This window comes from Camellia sinensis, chromosome 8 (assembly GCF_055761805.1).
Source record: "Camellia sinensis isolate YWXY chromosome 8, ASM5576180v1, whole genome shotgun sequence".
NCBI lineage: Eukaryota > Viridiplantae > Streptophyta > Magnoliopsida > Ericales > Theaceae > Camellia > Camellia sinensis.
Genome location: NC_138968.1, coordinates 57,848,046 through 57,865,602, shown reverse-complemented (window position 1 = coordinate 57,865,602; position 17,557 = coordinate 57,848,046). Strand labels below are relative to the sequence as shown.

Genomic DNA, 17,557 nt, shown 5'->3' with positions numbered 1-17,557 from the left:
AGGCCTCAAAACACACTTTCCACCACTGAAATTCCTTTAGAATTCAGTGGTAGAAAGGTCAAATAAAGGTGATCACAAAGGCCTAAAGTGATGGCATAAAACAAGGCAAAACAAGCCACCAAAGGGGGTAAACCACTGCCAACACCAACAAAGCTTTAAACAAACATTTCAAGCACTTAAAATAAGAACTTTTTGCAGTTGAAAGTTAAGCCTAAAACATCATGAAAGTAGGGCCAAAAGCTTAATCAAAAACAAAGGTTTAAGGGGTTAGAAACTCACCCTTGCGGAACAACTTCAAAGCAGCAACTCCAGCAACCTTTTTGAGCTAAAACCAATCCACAAACACCAAAACCAGCTTCAAGGTGCCTCAGCTCCAAAGCAAAGGTGTTTGAGTAGGTGTTTGTGTGCAAAAATGTGAAGAAACTACACTTTCAAGCACAAATATGGAGCAAATAGAGCAACATAGAGATAGAGATATATGTATATGCCCTAACCAATTTTTTCTGAACCTAAAGCAAGAGGGAGGAGGTTCGCTTTTATAGAAAAACATGCATCAAGCTTGTTGAGCAAGCTTGAAGCTTGAATCAATCCCTCCATACGTGTATGGAGGATGCTTTCTGTGCCCAACAGCTGGCACAGCTGGCATGGAAAATATCTGCAGAAAGTGCAGGAAAGCTGCCGACCAGATGAAGTGGTCGGCTAGCTACTTGCACTGGTCGGCCGACCAGAAAAAGTGGTCTGCAAGGATGAAAAGTGGTCGACAATGGGGAGGAGTGGTCTGCACAAAGAAAGCAAGGTGGTGGCATGGCTGTCGACCACTTTTGGTGGTCCACAGACCACAAAGACCAGCTAGCCGACTAGAAAACTGGCTGGCAGGGAAGAAAAGTGGCCTTTAGGGGGAGAAACTGGTCTACACCCCTTATTCCACCCTCCAAGCAAGGAAAACAAGGTTTGTGCCAAAAACAAACCAAAAAGGATGAAAGACAAGAGTCCGTGGGACAAGGCGCGCAGCCGAAAGCCTCAAAAACTAGTCTACGGGCGCATAAAGTGGTCTACAAGAGGGCAAGGTGGTCTACAGCCACAAAAAGGGGTCTACAGACCTCTCTCTCCCTCCAGGCAAGGTCAACAAGGCATGGTCCACAAACCAAGCCAAAACACAAAGAGTTCGGAGGCCCGGAGGTAAGGCACTCAGCCGAAAACTCTAGAAACTCGAAACGAGCACAAACAAGCACAATCATCGAGCGCTCAAACGATGACGTCTGAGTCTTAAGGTCGGTCAAAAATGGGGTGTCTACACAACTCTAAAAATGGAGCAAAAGAAAGGACAAAGACATGCATAAAAGAATGGAGAACCAAGCTCAAATCAAGGTGAAGCCAGTTCCAGTGTTAGGGCAAGGATGACAATTGACCAAATTCTCCGCAAATATTGTAACACTATCCTTGAAAGACTCGCTAGGCTGAAAACCTGAAAAGGCAACCTAGGCAAAAGTTAGAGCATGAAAAGAAAATGAGAAATCATATAAATAGAGCTCACAAGGTTAAAAACCCAAAGGGCTAGCTTTGGCAAAAGTTAGAATGCAAAAAGAGAGTGTTAACACCTGAGTGAACTTCAGCCATGAACTCTGTTGACCTGATTATGATTCTTGGGATACGTAGGCAACTTCATCCTGAAGTTTGGTCTTAACCATATCCATTTCATCTATGTCGACCCAATAACCTTACCCAATTCACATCGTCAGCTTCACATCCATCCATGAGCTACACCGACTACTGCACATACTTGCGTTAGGTAAGAAGAAACTAGCTTGAATCAACAAGTGGAACAATTTTCAATACTTGAACTTATTAGTAAAATCTCTAACTTGAGCAAAAACTGAATCAAAATTAATTTTTAAAGGGAGCATAAGTAATACTAGGGGCATTATGAATGATCAGTTACGTTGAGTCATTTTCTATTTTCAGGTCAATTGTGAGTTCTGTTGTGTCGTGCCCAGTATTTGTATCGGTCTGTGTAGACACCCTATTTTTGACCAACCTTAAGACTCAGATGTCATCGTTTGTGCGCGCGATGATTATGCATGTTTGTGCTCGTATTGAGTGCCTGAAGATCTCGGTCGTGCGCCTTGTCTTTGAGCCTCTAAACCCTCTGTGTTTTGGCCTGGTTTTTGGACCTTGCCTTGGTGCCTTTGCCTGGGGGGAGAGAGAGGTCCGTAGGCCACTTTTTCTAGTTGTAGGCTACTTTTCCCTCTTATAGGCCACTTGCGGTGGCCGGTAGGCTAGTTTCAGGAGCTTTCGGCTGAACGCCTTGTCTCGGGACCTCTTGACTCTCTTCTTCTTGGCTTGTTTTTGGACCATGCCTTGGTGCCTTTGCTTGGGGGGAGAGAGAGGCCTGTAGGCCACTTTTTGTAGCTGTAGGCTACTTTTTCCTCTTGTAGGCCACTTGCGGTGGCTGGTAGGCTAGTTTCGGGAGCTTTTGGCTGAACGCCTTGTCTCGGGACCTCTTGACTCTTTTCTTCTTGGTTTGTTTTTGAAACATGCCTTGGTGCCTTTGCCTAAGAGGAGAGAGAGGCCTGTAGGCCACTTTTTGTAGCTATAGGCTACTTTTCCCTCTTGTAAGCCACTTGCGGTGGCCGGTAGGCTAGTTTCGGGAGCTTTCAGCTGAGTGCCTTGTCTTGGGGTCTCTTGGATCCCTTTCTTTTGGTTTTTTTTTTTTGATCATACCTTGTCAACCCTTGCCTAGAGGGAGAGGAGGGCCTGTCGGCCACTTTTGGTGGTTGTAGGCCAATTTCTCCTCTTGTAGGCCACTTAAAGTGGCCGGTAGGCCAATGGAGGTGGCCGGTCGGCCACTTGAAGCGGCCTACAACCTTTTTTTTGTTTTTGTAGATATTTTTAGATATTTTGAGCCAGTTGTGGCTCACTGAGCCGTCCTGCTTAAGGCAAGTTTCAAGCTAGTCAAGCAAGCTTTTGCTTGCATTGCTTATATAAAGGAAGATCCATCTCCCTTTCCAGAGGTTCAAATTTTCTTAGAAGCAAAATTCACTCTCTCTCTCTCTCTCTATATTTTTGTGCTTGAAAGTGGGAATTCTTGGTGTATTTGCAAAGGGACTCTTAATCAAACACCTCTACCTTGAGGCTAAGGTGCTTGGGATCTTATTTGAACTCTTAAGGACTGATTTTGCCTCAGAAGTTGCTGGTTTTGTAGTTGTTCTTCAAAGGTGAGTAATTTCCTCTTTTAAGCTTATTTTTGTACACAAGCTTAGCCACCTTTGCATGCTAATTTAGGCCTTGCTCTCAACTGTAAAAACCTTTGTTTCTAAGTGCTTAAAATGGTTGTTTGAGACCTCTTTGGTGTTGGGGGTGTTTTACCCTCATGTGTGCCTTATTTGCTTAAGCTTGGTGCCATCTTTTAAAGCTTTAGAGGCTCCCTTTGTTTGGCCTTTCTACCACTGAAACTCAGAGGAATTTCAGTGGTAGAAACCATGTTTTAAGGTCTAAAGTATGAGGGGGTGGCCTCCCCTCTTTGCTTCTTGGTTTCATGTCTTGTTGGCCTCATACTTGAGCATATTTTTCTAGCATGTGTTGGCTTGATCTTAGCCTATTTTTGGTCTTATTTTAGTATGTTGTAGCTTTGTTTTGGCTTGGTTGAGTCACCTTATGCATGCCTCGTATACTTGTAATGTAATCCTACTCACTAGCCTAACATGCTTCATGTCTTAGCCTTTAATTCTAGTATGTATTGGCTCCACTCCAGCATGTTTTTGGCCATTATTTAGCATGCTTCAACTCTGACTTTATTTGGTTGGATCACCTCTTGCTTGGTTCTTGCACTTGTAGTGCAATCATGCTCCTTAACCTAGTGTACTTGGTGTTTTGGCCTCTCATTCTAGCTTGTCTTGGCTATACTCCATGCATGTTTTGGTACTATTTCGACATGCTTTAGGACTATTTTGAGTGTTCTTGGCCTTTTGAGGCTTGCTTTGTATAGCTATGGCATAGATGGCTTCACTGGTCTTGAGTTTTGAGACCACTAGCATGCTATATTTGTGATGTATGCATGATATGTCTTCATTTGATATGTAATTTCAGAGCATAAATTTCTTCCATACTCTCATGTTTATCACTCTTTCATTGTGTTTAAGAGTTGTGCCCTTATGCCTTGTTTGTGAGCTAATACGGGAGCATATCTTTCTTGCCATCTATGTTGCAAGTCTAGCATGTTTTTGCTACCATGTTGGCATGCCTTACATCTGTTTTGAGTGCTTAAGGTCATTTGAGCAATGCTTAGCATGGCTGTAGTGTAAAGCCCTTGACTAGCTTTGTATTTCAAGTCTCTTGGCATGCTTTATTTGAGCTATTTGCATGATATGGCATCATTTGGCATGGTATTTCAGAGCATATACTTCCATCATACACTCATATATATCGCTTTTTAAGTGCTTTTAAGAGTTGAGCCTTATACCTCGTTTATGAGCCATCGCATGAGCACGCGTTTCTTGCCTTTTAAGCTATCATCTCAGCACATTTTGGCCACTGTTTTGGCAGATTTAACCTCTGTCTGGGGGTGGTTTGGTCAGTTAGGCTTAGTATTGTATGCCTATCGTGTTATGCTCTTTGATAGCTTCAATGCCTTTGACTTCAAGCATGTCTTGCATGCATTGTTTACATGATTTAATGTTGTTTAGCATGTCATTTCAGTGCTAAATTGTGTACCATTGCATGCCATCTTTCATTTGTTGTATCACTTTGAAAGAGGTCTTAAGCCCTTTGTTGGTTTCAGCACGAAATTGAGGCATTCATGACCAATGGCATGATGCTTCTTTCATGCTCAAGAAGCTTGTGGCTTGGACCCTCTTTCCCATTAGAGGACTTCTCACTTTTGAACTTAACCGGTTAAAGGACTTATCAGTAATCTAAAACGAGTAAACAAAGTGAATCAAAGCAAAACATGCCAAGGTAACATGTTTGTGATGCATTGCATGTTTTTGGATCGGACGTTAATCCAAACACAAGAAATGAGAGACGTTTCATACTTGAAGTGATGAAACGTGCCTCATTTCTTGGTCGCCGACACCCTTGACATGCATGATAGGGTGGAGGTTCATCGAGTCTATTTGTGCATTCATTGACTTGTACAAACTTGGCTTCTCGGCCATCGTGCATTGCGATGCTTGGTTGGTGGCCCGAGAGTCGAGTATCGCACTCCTTTGAGCTTGAGAAATGATAAGGAGGGTGGGATTAAGTCCTCTAAACCGATTAAGTCCTGGCTCGAACTAGAGGCAAGCAAGGATGAGGAGAGTGAGAAGACAACATATGCAGCAACCTGAGACCGTCGTTCGTATATCAGACACGAGAAACTCAGTCGAAGATTCATTTGCCGCCTCTTCTTCTTCACTGTAGCCACCTCTCCTTCCTTTTTCTTAGTCACAAATGTTCAAATTCTCTGCATTGCAATTTCAACTGTATCATCATGCATGTTAGAAAAGCAAACCCTAAACCAACCAGCCTCAGTGCAATGAAAAGATGATCCCGGAGAGACATTGAGTTTCACATCGTTAATTATCAAACGCCATCGTGCCATTTCAGCTTCAATAGTTGGCTCTTTGAGCAATAGGCGCAAATCCATCCAATAAAAAAGTCTAGCATTGTTATTCAAACAATTGATCCCCATCTACAGTGTCGTTCCTGGACATTTTTCTAATGATAAAAACCAAAATATTAAATTTTACAAATTGTATTTTTTTTTAAAAAAAAAAATCACACTTTATCAATAAAAAAATATAATAATTTAAACTTCTCAAATCACAAAGAAAAAAAAAAAGTAGATATGTGAACTTTTAAAATTGCCCTCATTGAGTTTTCATTTTTTAAATTTGTTATTAATACTTTCAAATAAACGTAGCAACTTATTTTCCATTCTACTATGCAATCGATTTTTTTTTTTTTATAAATTTCATTGTCGAAATTGCTTTTTAAAAAATTGCAATTGTAATAGAATTAATGCTAATTTCACAAGCAATTAAACTAACCAACACACGAGATATGTTAACATTTTACCTCTTTCAATCCTTCTGTGAAAATTTTGTGCCTGCACTCTAGCCTCCTCAAGCTCTCATCAAGAAACCTCCCCACAAAATCATCATCAGAGAGCATTGAAGCGAGTAAGTATTGAGTTTGGGAAGAGACTTGTGATGCCCCAAAATTTGAGGACATCATAATAAGGTTTAAAACTTAAAATCAGTTTTCTTAATTAAGAACTTCTAATTATTGTTGCCGCCAAGTTTTCCATCATCCATTAATTATCAAAACTGAAATAAAAAGTTCTTAAATTACAACTCCAATCAAACTTAAAACTTAGTCGTAGTACATTCACGAAAAAAAAAACAAAAATATAAAAAGAAAACAAGAGAAAAACTTGAAAACTCAAAAAAATGGTTCATGGGACATAGGCACACTTCAAACTAACCAAGGTTGAATGTCGCATTCTACGACCTCGGTGTTTCCTTCGATTTCTTCGGTACCTGGCATAAAACACCAGAGTAACGGGAATGCCAATGAGCGACGAGCTCAATAAGATACTACAACTCGAAATGCCCACCTCGATAATAATACTCACAATTAATGAATATTGTGTAGTAACAGAGTAACAAGCAACGTTTAATATGCATAAGAAGAATGCTATCAGTTGAAATAATAACAATAGACAATAAGAACAATCGCAAGTGGAAGCTGTATTTCATCATAAGGAAAATGCCAACATTTATTTTAAATTCACATAGATTTAATTTATCAGGTAAGTCTAAGTAACTCCCCGTAGAGCACTATTTCTGCTCAACTGCTAAGCAATGACCACGAGCAATTTTGACTCCCCCTTGGTCAAATATTCAAATGTTACTTGTTGTAACTACCAATGATGCCCACGCACCAAGGTTACGTACCCGAGTCGTGACATCACGGTCTGCCCCAAGGGAACGGTCTATGTTGTGACACCCCCCACCACCAACCTTATATTTTCAGCTCTGAATGGTCGGACTAAAAATAATTTCCCACACTTTATATTTTCAGCACTGAATGATCGGACTAAAAATAATGAAACCCATACCAAACAAAATTCAATTATTATGATATGTTAACTAGTACTAGTTCATTGAGTTAGGAAAATATTTCGAGAAGAATACCAAGGCTAAAAATGATTTTAAAATTTGAAAGAAAACTAGTTTCTGGGACAGTGAGTTACAGCAACTTCCAACACAAGTGTTCTGTGTTTGAAAAATGAAAGGGGCCTCAAACGATGTCAAAAAGAGGTAAGAAAACCAATGGAAGATGGTGAAATAATGGAAGATGGTCAAATAATTTGAGTTTAGAACGTATTTTTGCTATATATTTGAGTTTACAACATATTTATAGAAGAGCTTGAAGACTGAAAACCAATAGAAGATGGTCAAATAATTTTACTAAGAAACTTGGACAGATTCTGTCGCATTTTAATAAAATTGCAATTTCTCCTCTTGACTTATCCATTTTTTTGAAATTGGAGGAAAACGAAATATGACTCTTATATCTAACTATCCCAAGTGGTCATGCAGAAAAATAACATTTTCAAAGAAAATGGGACCTGTTTGAAGTCACTGTTCCAACTGTGTTGTAAGCAACACTTAGAACAAATATTTATTTCGGTAAGAAAATGGTGTCCAATGATTTTATAAAAATTTCACATGGTATAGAACACCTATATATGCTCCTAGTAAAAACAGATTTTTAACACAAGTTATTTTCAATTTATTAGAGCATTTTTCATCCGATAAAATCTGAAACAATGAAGAAAATATAAGTTTCAAGTATAAGTGAACCAACTTTATCTCATTTTATTCTCATGCAAGATTATTTCAAATAATGGAGAATATTTGAACACATAAGAAGATAAAATCAGTTGCTAAACCATCTAATCTATGCTTGAAAGAAGGAATAGAAGTCATATAATCATGAAATTCTCATTCTATCAAAATGTAAGCATGCATTAAGTTATTCTTGCTATGTATGTATTAACAATGCATACTATTGCATGTATTTAATATATAGATTCAGTTAAAAAAATATCTAAGGGAGGATAGAGGTTGAGTATTCCTACCTCAAGAGCTTTTACCAACTATTCTCAAGATTAGTTTTGAAATGGTGACCACCCAGCACCCTCTCCTCTTCCTCTCTTTTTCTTTTCTTTTCTACTCTTTCTCTCTTTTTTTCTTTTCTTTTCTACTCTTTCTCTCTTTTTTTCTCTTTGCTCAGCCATAGTACTAGAATGGCTGAATAGTGTTCTTATTTGTAGGAGTTTGGAAGCCTATTTTTATTTTTATTTATTTTCATTTTTATTTTCATTTTTATTTTTTTCCTCTTGGCTTGGGAAATATTACCTACAAGGCAGGCCTTGAGTATGTTTCTTGGCATGCCTTGACAGCAGCCTCCTTGGGAAGAAAAGGCAGCCGAATGCTTTGTCCAAAATCTGATTTCTTTTTTTTTTTATAAATAAAATCAGTGTTTATATATAACCTATTCACTAGATGCTTTGCTTCTTACTGTCCTCTGACTAACTTAGTTATTATCTGTTTAACTCATTTAGTTTTCAAAACTGTATTTAGATACAGAAATTTAATCACAGAAGGATAAATAAATTTATTTAAAGGAGTTTAATATTGGTATTCATCATGATGCTATTAACATTATAATTTAATAGTCACTATTAATTGACTTAATAATATTATTAACAAATTAATTAGTTGTCGAAAAATTCAGATTAACTCGACATCTTTCGAGCACAACTCACAACTTCATTATTGTATGAGTAAACAATACTGTGGGAGCCGAATTTCATTAGATCCATAGGGACGGATAAGCGTGTCCGGTCCGAAACGTAACCTCTATTCGGCATATACCCAATCAATCAAGGGGCCGAATAGAATAACCAGTACCTCAACCAGTAGAACAGATGCCGAGTAAAGGTACATGTAACTGAACAAGGATGGGCCCAACCCAAAGGCCCAAAGAGAATACTATAAATACAAGATCTTCAGTTCTAGAAAGGTATGTGAGAATTATTAAGCTTAACTTAGCATACAAGTAATCTTGAGTGCAGAGACTAACTTGCCGGTCGAAGTGCTAATTTCGGCACCCCCGACCGGAGTGTTTGTTCCTTTTCAAGTGGCTAGCAGAGGATCACGAGCGTCCCCCAAGATCATAAGAGTATTTCCAAACCACTTCACCACAATTGGCGCCGTCTGTGGGAATACTCAAACACATCCATGGCGAGCGTAACGGAAGACCCTCCGATAGTCACTGATGAAACCACGCAGAGAGACGACCTCACTCCAACAAACATGCTTGGACCGAAGACTATCCCCGCAAGACGCGCTTTGAACTTCGCCTCACCCTCGACTCCAGAGCACGAAGCAATGCAAGCGATCATGGAACAAGCAAAGCAAAACGAACAAAGGTTGGAGAACATGATCGCAGAGAACGAACGTCTCCGTCAGGATTTGGCCTTGGAGGTGGCGAAGTCCAAACAAGCTGCACACCAAGGCCCGGAATGACCTGTGAGGGAAGATGGCCGATGATCTCGAGCCCAGCAACAAGACACTGATAGCAACTTTGACTCATTATCCCCGGAGCCCAAGAAGAAGGGACAATCTGAAACTTCCAGTTCTTCTGAAGAGAGTCCCTGTATAAGGCATAAATGTAGACGTCCCCGAACGTCCCAGGAGGGAAATCCCGTTTTGTTCATATGGGCTCACCACAGTTCAGGACTCAAATGTCATGGTCCTGTATCTAATCTCGCAGAGTGCAATGCAAGACCGATGAATCATCAAAGAGTCCAAATCCAGCAAATCGTTTTTTTGAAAACAGATTTTTTTGAAAGAAGTGCCAAACATGGACTGCTTTGCCAGATGCAGAGTTGCCACCTAAATATTTTATTTTGGGGAATTTAGGAAACCCTGACTCGTTTGCCTAAGGCCACGTGTCCGTCATCACCAAAGTTGCCTCAGCTCGAGAACTTGGGTACGATTGGGGAAGGTCACTTCGTGAGCACCCCCGCTCGCCCGATCAAAGATCGGCCTCTACTAACCATGATATTGAGTTTTGAAAACATTATGTGCTCTTATTCCGGTTATTAGCCTAGATTTACTATGTGATGCGCACAGCATACAAGTATAGACTAGATCGCCTGAATTGGAACAAAACATTTCATGTTTGTTTTTTAAAGTGGTTTGCTACTCGCAAGTAGGCTTAAAATGTAGATTTTGCCACCCTCGGGTGGGTTTAGAAAACATGGTTTTGCCACTATCTAGTGGGCTTAAAACTCACAGTCAATGCATTATTCCAATTCAGATAATCTAACCTTCACCCACAGGCATTCAGGCAGGTATATCACATAAGCAAATAGCCTCATGGTAAGCATGCTATCATGGCAGTCACTCACACGCATGCAAGGATGCTAAAACATAAAACTTACCGAGTACTCCAAGCCAAAACAGAAGCTGATTAGAAATCATGCATGAATCCTAACTATGCTGAAATGCCTAATGCAACACATGCAGGAATGTAACTACAATAGGCTCGGCTATTCTAAAGATGGCATGTGAAATGCTGCAACTAACAAGTATTCAACTCGGAATTGAAATACAATGCAGTTAGTATGATGCGCAGAGCCCGGTGCATGCAAGACAAATGAATGAATGCAAACATGCGAGCATAAGTATGCTAATTGAAACATGCCCTAATCTGACCATCATAAGCTGATAAATAAAAGGGAGAAAAACGTGGGGTTGGAAGACATACATCACACACACACACACTTATTACAACATTGCCCCCCCTCGAGGGGTCCGAATAAACAATACAGTCCGAATAAATAATAGCTACAGCTAATTATTACACAACATTAACTAATTAACAAACTAACTAAGTAAGCATGTAAACTACATGAATGTGACTGCCTCGGCTCTGTTTTGGGTGACGATGGATGCATGCATGCTCGAGTCGCCTCGTCGGGAAATTCCATCGTGATGCCTCGTCTCGCCTTTGTTTGCAACTGATTTTAGAAATTTGCACAAGGCGCCAAGAGGCTGAAACTCCACCCTAGGAAGGCTGCCGACCAGATATTGGCATGGGAGACACCTGCCGACCACCCTTTGTGGTGGGAACCAAAAAAAGGTGGTCGGCCTGCCAAAAAACCTGGTCGGCCGACCACTTTCTACCCCTGGATTCTGGTTTTTCTGTAACAAAGGCAAGAGAGAGAGAAGGCAATGTATTTTCAACATATGTGTGCTAGATCACTCTCCCTGTCCTTGCACAAGCTCAAGGGGATGTAATACTCGATCCTCGTGCCACCAATCACGCATCTCGATGCATGATGGCCAAGGAGTCGAATTGCACGACTCAATATGAAATGAATGCACATATAAGCAAGTAAAGCCAACAACTCTATCACGGACAGTCAAGAGTGTCGGCGACCGAGAATCGAGGCACGTTTCGTCACTTGGAGTACGAAACGTCCCTCGTTTCCCGTGTTTGGACTAAACCCTACTCCAAACACAATGCAACAAATAAGGATGGCATGACATGCACAAATGCAACTAGCATGCAATCCTAATGCAATGTGTCCTAATCATGCAAACATGCAAGGATGAGATGCAAACATGCTACTAGCATACACAATGCTATGAACCATATGGCATACACAATGCAAGAAAATGAGATGGCATACACAATGCCTAAAACAACATAACATGCACAAAACATTGTAACATGGCATACACAATGCACGATGGACTTATACCAAAATGGAGAGGCCTCAGCCACGCCCAAATCAGTGGCCATATGATGAAAATGTGACAACCGAAATACATGCAAACATGCACGAATGCAAAGGCTCGATCCTAAGGCACAACATGCAACTCTAACAAAGCATGGCAAAGGATGAAATATGGCATAGAATAGCACATGATCCAGCTCTGAAATATGATGCACAATGCTCCCGAATCATGCAAACACTTCACACGATGCATGCTAGATGGCCCGAATACCGAAACTAGTGAAGTGCGTTACACTAGAGGTACACAAAGCAATGCACAAATGGAAAACCAACCCCAAACAGACCCTAGGCAGGTCCAAGATAGTGGGAAATTGGTCTAAGATGATGGCTCGGAATGCATAGAAATGAAGCTCATTCAATGGTCCGAAAACAAGGCGTTTATGGACAACTCTCAAGCACACTTAAAGAGTAGAAAACATGAGGACATGGCATTCATATAGGCTCTGAAATATGATGCAAAATGACCCCAAAACATGAAAATACATCGGCACATGCATATGATACACCTCAAAACTCAAAGCTAGGCATGGACATTGAACTACAAGTATGCAAAACAAGCATCATTCGACCATGAGACCCAAAAACAGAGCTAGGGCAGTCCAAAATATGCACAATATCAGTTTAAGGCATGGCCAAAAAGTGCTAAAAACAAGGGTCAACGAGGCATGCAAAGTAAGCTAGTGAACCATGATTTGCACTACAACTATATGAAGCACATGAGAGGTCACCAAACCAGCCAAAAATAGAAGTATGCCATGTCCAAATATGCCCAAAAACCCACTGAAATATAGTCCATGCATGCAAGAATGATGTGTCCCTTTGGAAGGCCATGAAAGGGGTTGTTCTACACATGCATGATGGACACACAAAATGGAAAAACCACCTCTAGACAGAGGTTATGAGGGTCCTAAAACCCACCATAAAGGGCCTGGAATGAGGCTAGGAAGCATACAAGTGAAGGGCCCTTTGAAAGTCCTTGAGGAGGATTACTCTACACATGCATAATAGACACTTTATATGGCAAAATGGGCTCCGGACAGAGCCTATGCAGACCTTAAAACTCACCAAATAGGGCCTGAAATATGGCTTTGAAACATGCAAGTAGGAGCCCCTTTGGAAAGCCAACAAAGCTAGTAAACAAGACAAGGGGTGAGAGGGTCACCCCTCTTTGATTTTGAAGCTCAAAGACACATGTTAGCCACTGAAAATCCACTGGATTTCAGTGGCCAAAATGCCAAACCAAGGCCAACACAAATGCTCTAATGCATAGCTCAAAACATGAGGAAATGAAGCATGCAAGGGGGTAGACGACCCCCAACAGAAAAATAACCTTAAACAAACATGTTTATAAGCTCAAAACAAAACTTTTTTTAGTTTATGACAAAACCCAAAAATGCTTGCAAATAAGGCTAAAGAATGAAGCAAAATAAAGCTACAAAGAGGGAAATGGTGACTTACCCTTGTAGAGAAGACCTCTAGCAACTTCTGGACCAAGGTAGGAGCTCTTTAACCTCTAAAAATCAGCTCCAAGGTGCTTAGGTTGATAATAGAGGTTTTGTGCTTGGAGGTGTAGTGCAATGGGTGCAAGAACAATGGAGTTTGAAGCTCGAAGGAGAGAGATATGGAGGGAAGTGTATGTATGCTTGAGACCAAAAATTCTGAACCTTGGCCAATGAAGAGGAGGGCCTCTCTTATAGAAGAAGAGGTCCAAGGCTTCTTGGAGAAGCCTCAAGCAAAGGGACCAAGCTTCTAAAAGAAGTTAAACCAAAAGGGTCAAGCTTCTCTTGGAAGCTAAGCAAAAAGGGCCAAAGCTTCCTTAAGAAGACAAACAAAAGGGTTAAATCTCAGAGGATAGGGCAAATGCCTCCCAGTTGGCACAACTGTATTGCACTCAAAAGGACAAAAAAGGTGAAGGCTGGCCGACCAGTTCAAGTGGTCGGCCGACCACTTGCCCTGGTCGGCTGACCAGGGGTCAAAAGGTTCAAGACCACTTGCCCTGGTCAGCCGACCAGGGGTCAAAAGGTTCAAGAAGAAAAGGTGGTCGGCCTACCCATATTGGTGGTCTCCCAGGTGAATGCAACACAGTGGTGGTATGGGAGACCAGAAAATGTGGCTCAAAAGTGAGGGAGACCATGTGGTCAAAAGGGTCAAGCACCAAAGGTGGTCAGCCATACCAAATAGGTGGCCTCCCAGATGAATGCAACACAATGGTGGTATGGGAGACCAGAAATTATGGCCCAAAAGTGAGGGAGACCAGTTTTCCTGGCTGGAAGAGAGAGAAAAGTGGTCTCCAAGGAGAAAGCTAGTTTCCAAGGAGAAAAGGTGGTCTCCCACCCTTGTACCACCTTCCTAACTATGAAAATAGGGTCCATGCCAAAAATGAACCCACACCGATGCAAAACGAGGGTTCGGGGGTCAAAACGCACAGCCGGGTACCCCGAAAACTGACTATCAAGCACCGGAAGTGGCGTGCGACCACGAAGGTGGTCTCTCGGGCCACAGTGTCCCTCTAGGGAGATGAAACAAGGTGTGTCCCAAAAACTGGAGCAAACAGAGGTAGTTAAGCGGTCCCGAACTGAGATGCGCGGCCGACGGCTCTGAAAACCAGAAATTGGTCTCCAAACGGGAAAAATGACCTACGACCACGAAACGTAGCCTACGGCCATTGAGAGATGGTCTATGAGACCTCTCACTCCCTTCGGGAAGAGAAAACGAAGAAAACAGGACCTGGTTTGCAAACTGAGGCAAAGCACAAAAGAGCCCCGAAGTCCGGAGGCAAGGCGAGACTCCGAAACCTTAGAACGAGCACAATATGCATCATCACTGAGCGCTCAATCGGTGACGTCTAAGTCTTAAGGTCAGTCAAAAATGAGGTGTCTACAGTTGCCCCTCTTTGACAGAACTCGGAAGTCATAAGTGACGGGAGTGAATGTCAAAGTCCAGAGACGACCCATTTTTTACAAGGCCGAAGACTTAGACAAACAGGCGAGATAAACAAAGATGTGCCTGCAAGCAAGGGGCGAAATGCAAAATGATATGCACAAAGCCGAACGTAACTCATGACCATGCAAAGCCGCGAGCTGTAATGAAGCAAATATTCACAATAAATGCAACAGTTTTAAGCAGGAATGCAAAGCAAAACTACATTTCATGCAGTAAGAATGTAAAAGAATTACAATTCTCGCTACGTCTCATACGGAGAAGATACAATATCTGTGCGGTTCGTCTGGTCGCACCAGCCTCAAATGAACTGTACATACAATATCGTGCCTGCAAAATAAAGAAACTTAACAAGCACAACATAGTTAGCAACATATGTTCAACGCTATATCGAATGCAGACAAACATGGTGTCGATGGGAGAGTGCATCACAATATGAGAAGAAATGTGTGCGACAACGCAAGTTAAGCATAGAGGTATGACAATACCAGTGAAACGTGCGCAATAATGTAAGTGACGTGCATAACAATGTAGGATAAGTACAACTTCGAATGCATATTTGACACAAAACAACGGGCAAAGAAATGCAAGTTTCGACGAGGGCGACTCAATCGCGGCCTCCAGTTTACCTCCCGGAAGGGTCACAACATACTCAAAAAGGATACATCTTGCTCTTGACGAGTAACAATGAAACATGCATCGAAAGTTGGAGTTAAAGTTCCCGCGGAGGGATTTCGCGACGAAAAGTGCACTTTTCTTGTACTTTCTCGGGTGCCGGGAACTCCGATCACTACCAAAATTTGCAGGGAGCTCAAAGAGGCATTGGGGACCACCTTGGGAACACCACCGACCAGGTTTGGAGGCCACCGACCAGGTTTGGTGCAGGGGGTGGTCGGCTTACTAGAAAAGGCGGTCGGCCGACCACCTAGCCAAAAACAGGGGCAGTTTTGTCCTTTCACCCTTGTTTCTTTAAATACACATTGCCAAACACTTTTTGGCTCACACCTTCAGATCTGAAATCATCTCCCCTTGCTTCCTAGAACATTTTCTCTCTCAGATCTACGCTCTATACGCGTTTTCCAACGTCTTACGCAAAGTTGTTTCGCGAAAACTTTCAGTTCTCTTCACTTTGAACCGATTAAATTTTGATTTCAGTGCTTCTTTCTCCATTTTCACCACTTGGGGTAAGTTTGTCTCAATATTTGGAACATTTTCTCGGGAGTTGACTTTTGTTGACTTTTTCTTTTCCCGAGAGTTGACTTTTGTTGACTTTTTCCAATTTTGGCTCATTTCGCTCCTTTTCGCAGATTTCTTGAAATGGCAGGTCATTTTCCTCAGGGCGGAGGTCCTCCAGGTGCCGGAGATGAGCCAGACATTATGTCTTTGCCTCCAAGGGTTTGGCCATTCGATCCCGAGAGGTATTACCCTCAGGGGCACATTCTTCCTCGAGCCGTTTTCTACCATTTTACTGATTTTGATGATCGAGCACCTGTGGATCTGCTATTGCGAGAGCTGGAGTCCCCCCTCTCTCATCAGGCATGAGAGGTATGTACTTCACTTTTACATTTGCCACAATGTATTATGCATTTTCCATGCATTTCGTGCTTTCGCTATGCTTATCTGCTCATTCTAGCACACAGCTTGTTCTGAACACTTAGTCTATGACATGGTATTCCGTTTGCATCTTGAACACACAGCTCAATCACTTGAATTTCTGAACATGCAGCCCACATATTAATTGTGAACACACAGCACACACTTGTTGAGAGTTGAACACACAACCCAAAATTTGAATTTCTGAACACGCAGCCAATTGTTGATTGTGAATACGCAGCACACACTTGTTAAGAGTTGAACACACAGCCCAAACTGTTGAATTTCTGAACACGCAGCCCATTGTTGATTGTGAACACACAGCACACACTTGTTGAGAGTTGAACACACAGCCTAAACTTTGAATTTCTGAACACGCAGCCCATTGTTGATTGTGAACACGCAGCACACACTTGTTAAGAGTTGAACACGCAGCCCATACTGTTGAATTTCTAAACACACAGCCCATTGTTGATTGTGAACACACAGCACACACTTGTTGAGAGTTGAACACACAACCCAAACTTTGAATTTCTGAACACGCAGCACACACTTGTTGAGAGTTGAACACGCAGCCCAAATTATTAAGGTGAACACACAGCCCACTATTTTCGAAGTTTGAACACGCAGCCCAAACACTTGATGTTGAACACACAGCTCAAACTTTGAGATGAACACACAGCCCACTATTTCTGAAGTCTGAACACGCAGCCCAAACACTTGATGTCGAATACACAGCTCATTATTTCTGAAATCTAAACACGCAGCCCAAACTCTTGAGTTGAACACACAACACAGCTCATATACTTCATGTTGAACACACAGCTCACAACATTGTAATTGATTTGATTTGCAACAGCTCATATTTTCATGTTGAACTGAATACATGTGTTCATTCTGAATGCAGGTATCTTCCTGTATTACGCGAGGATATGGCTCCATCATTGCGAGGGAGTGGTACACGGAGCTCCCGGAGGCCGTTCGTGATTAGGTTGACCAGGCAGGGTTCGAACCTTTCTACACGGGGATATCTTGTTATCCTGCTAGCAGGACGTTGATGGGCGCCCTTGTAGAGAGATGATGTGACACCACCAACTCCTTTCATTTCTCAGCTACCGGGGACATGACTATGTGTAGACACCCCATTTTTGACCGACCTTAAGA

The 17,557-nt window shown here is 41.8% G+C and overlaps 1 pseudogene; it reads right to left on the bottom strand.

Moving 5' to 3' along the window:
• Nucleotides 1-1,358: 1,358 nt before the first annotated feature.
• LOC114278015 (1-aminocyclopropane-1-carboxylate synthase-like) overlaps nt 1,359-17,557 on the bottom strand; it is a 70,314-nt pseudogene continuing 54,115 nt past the window's right edge.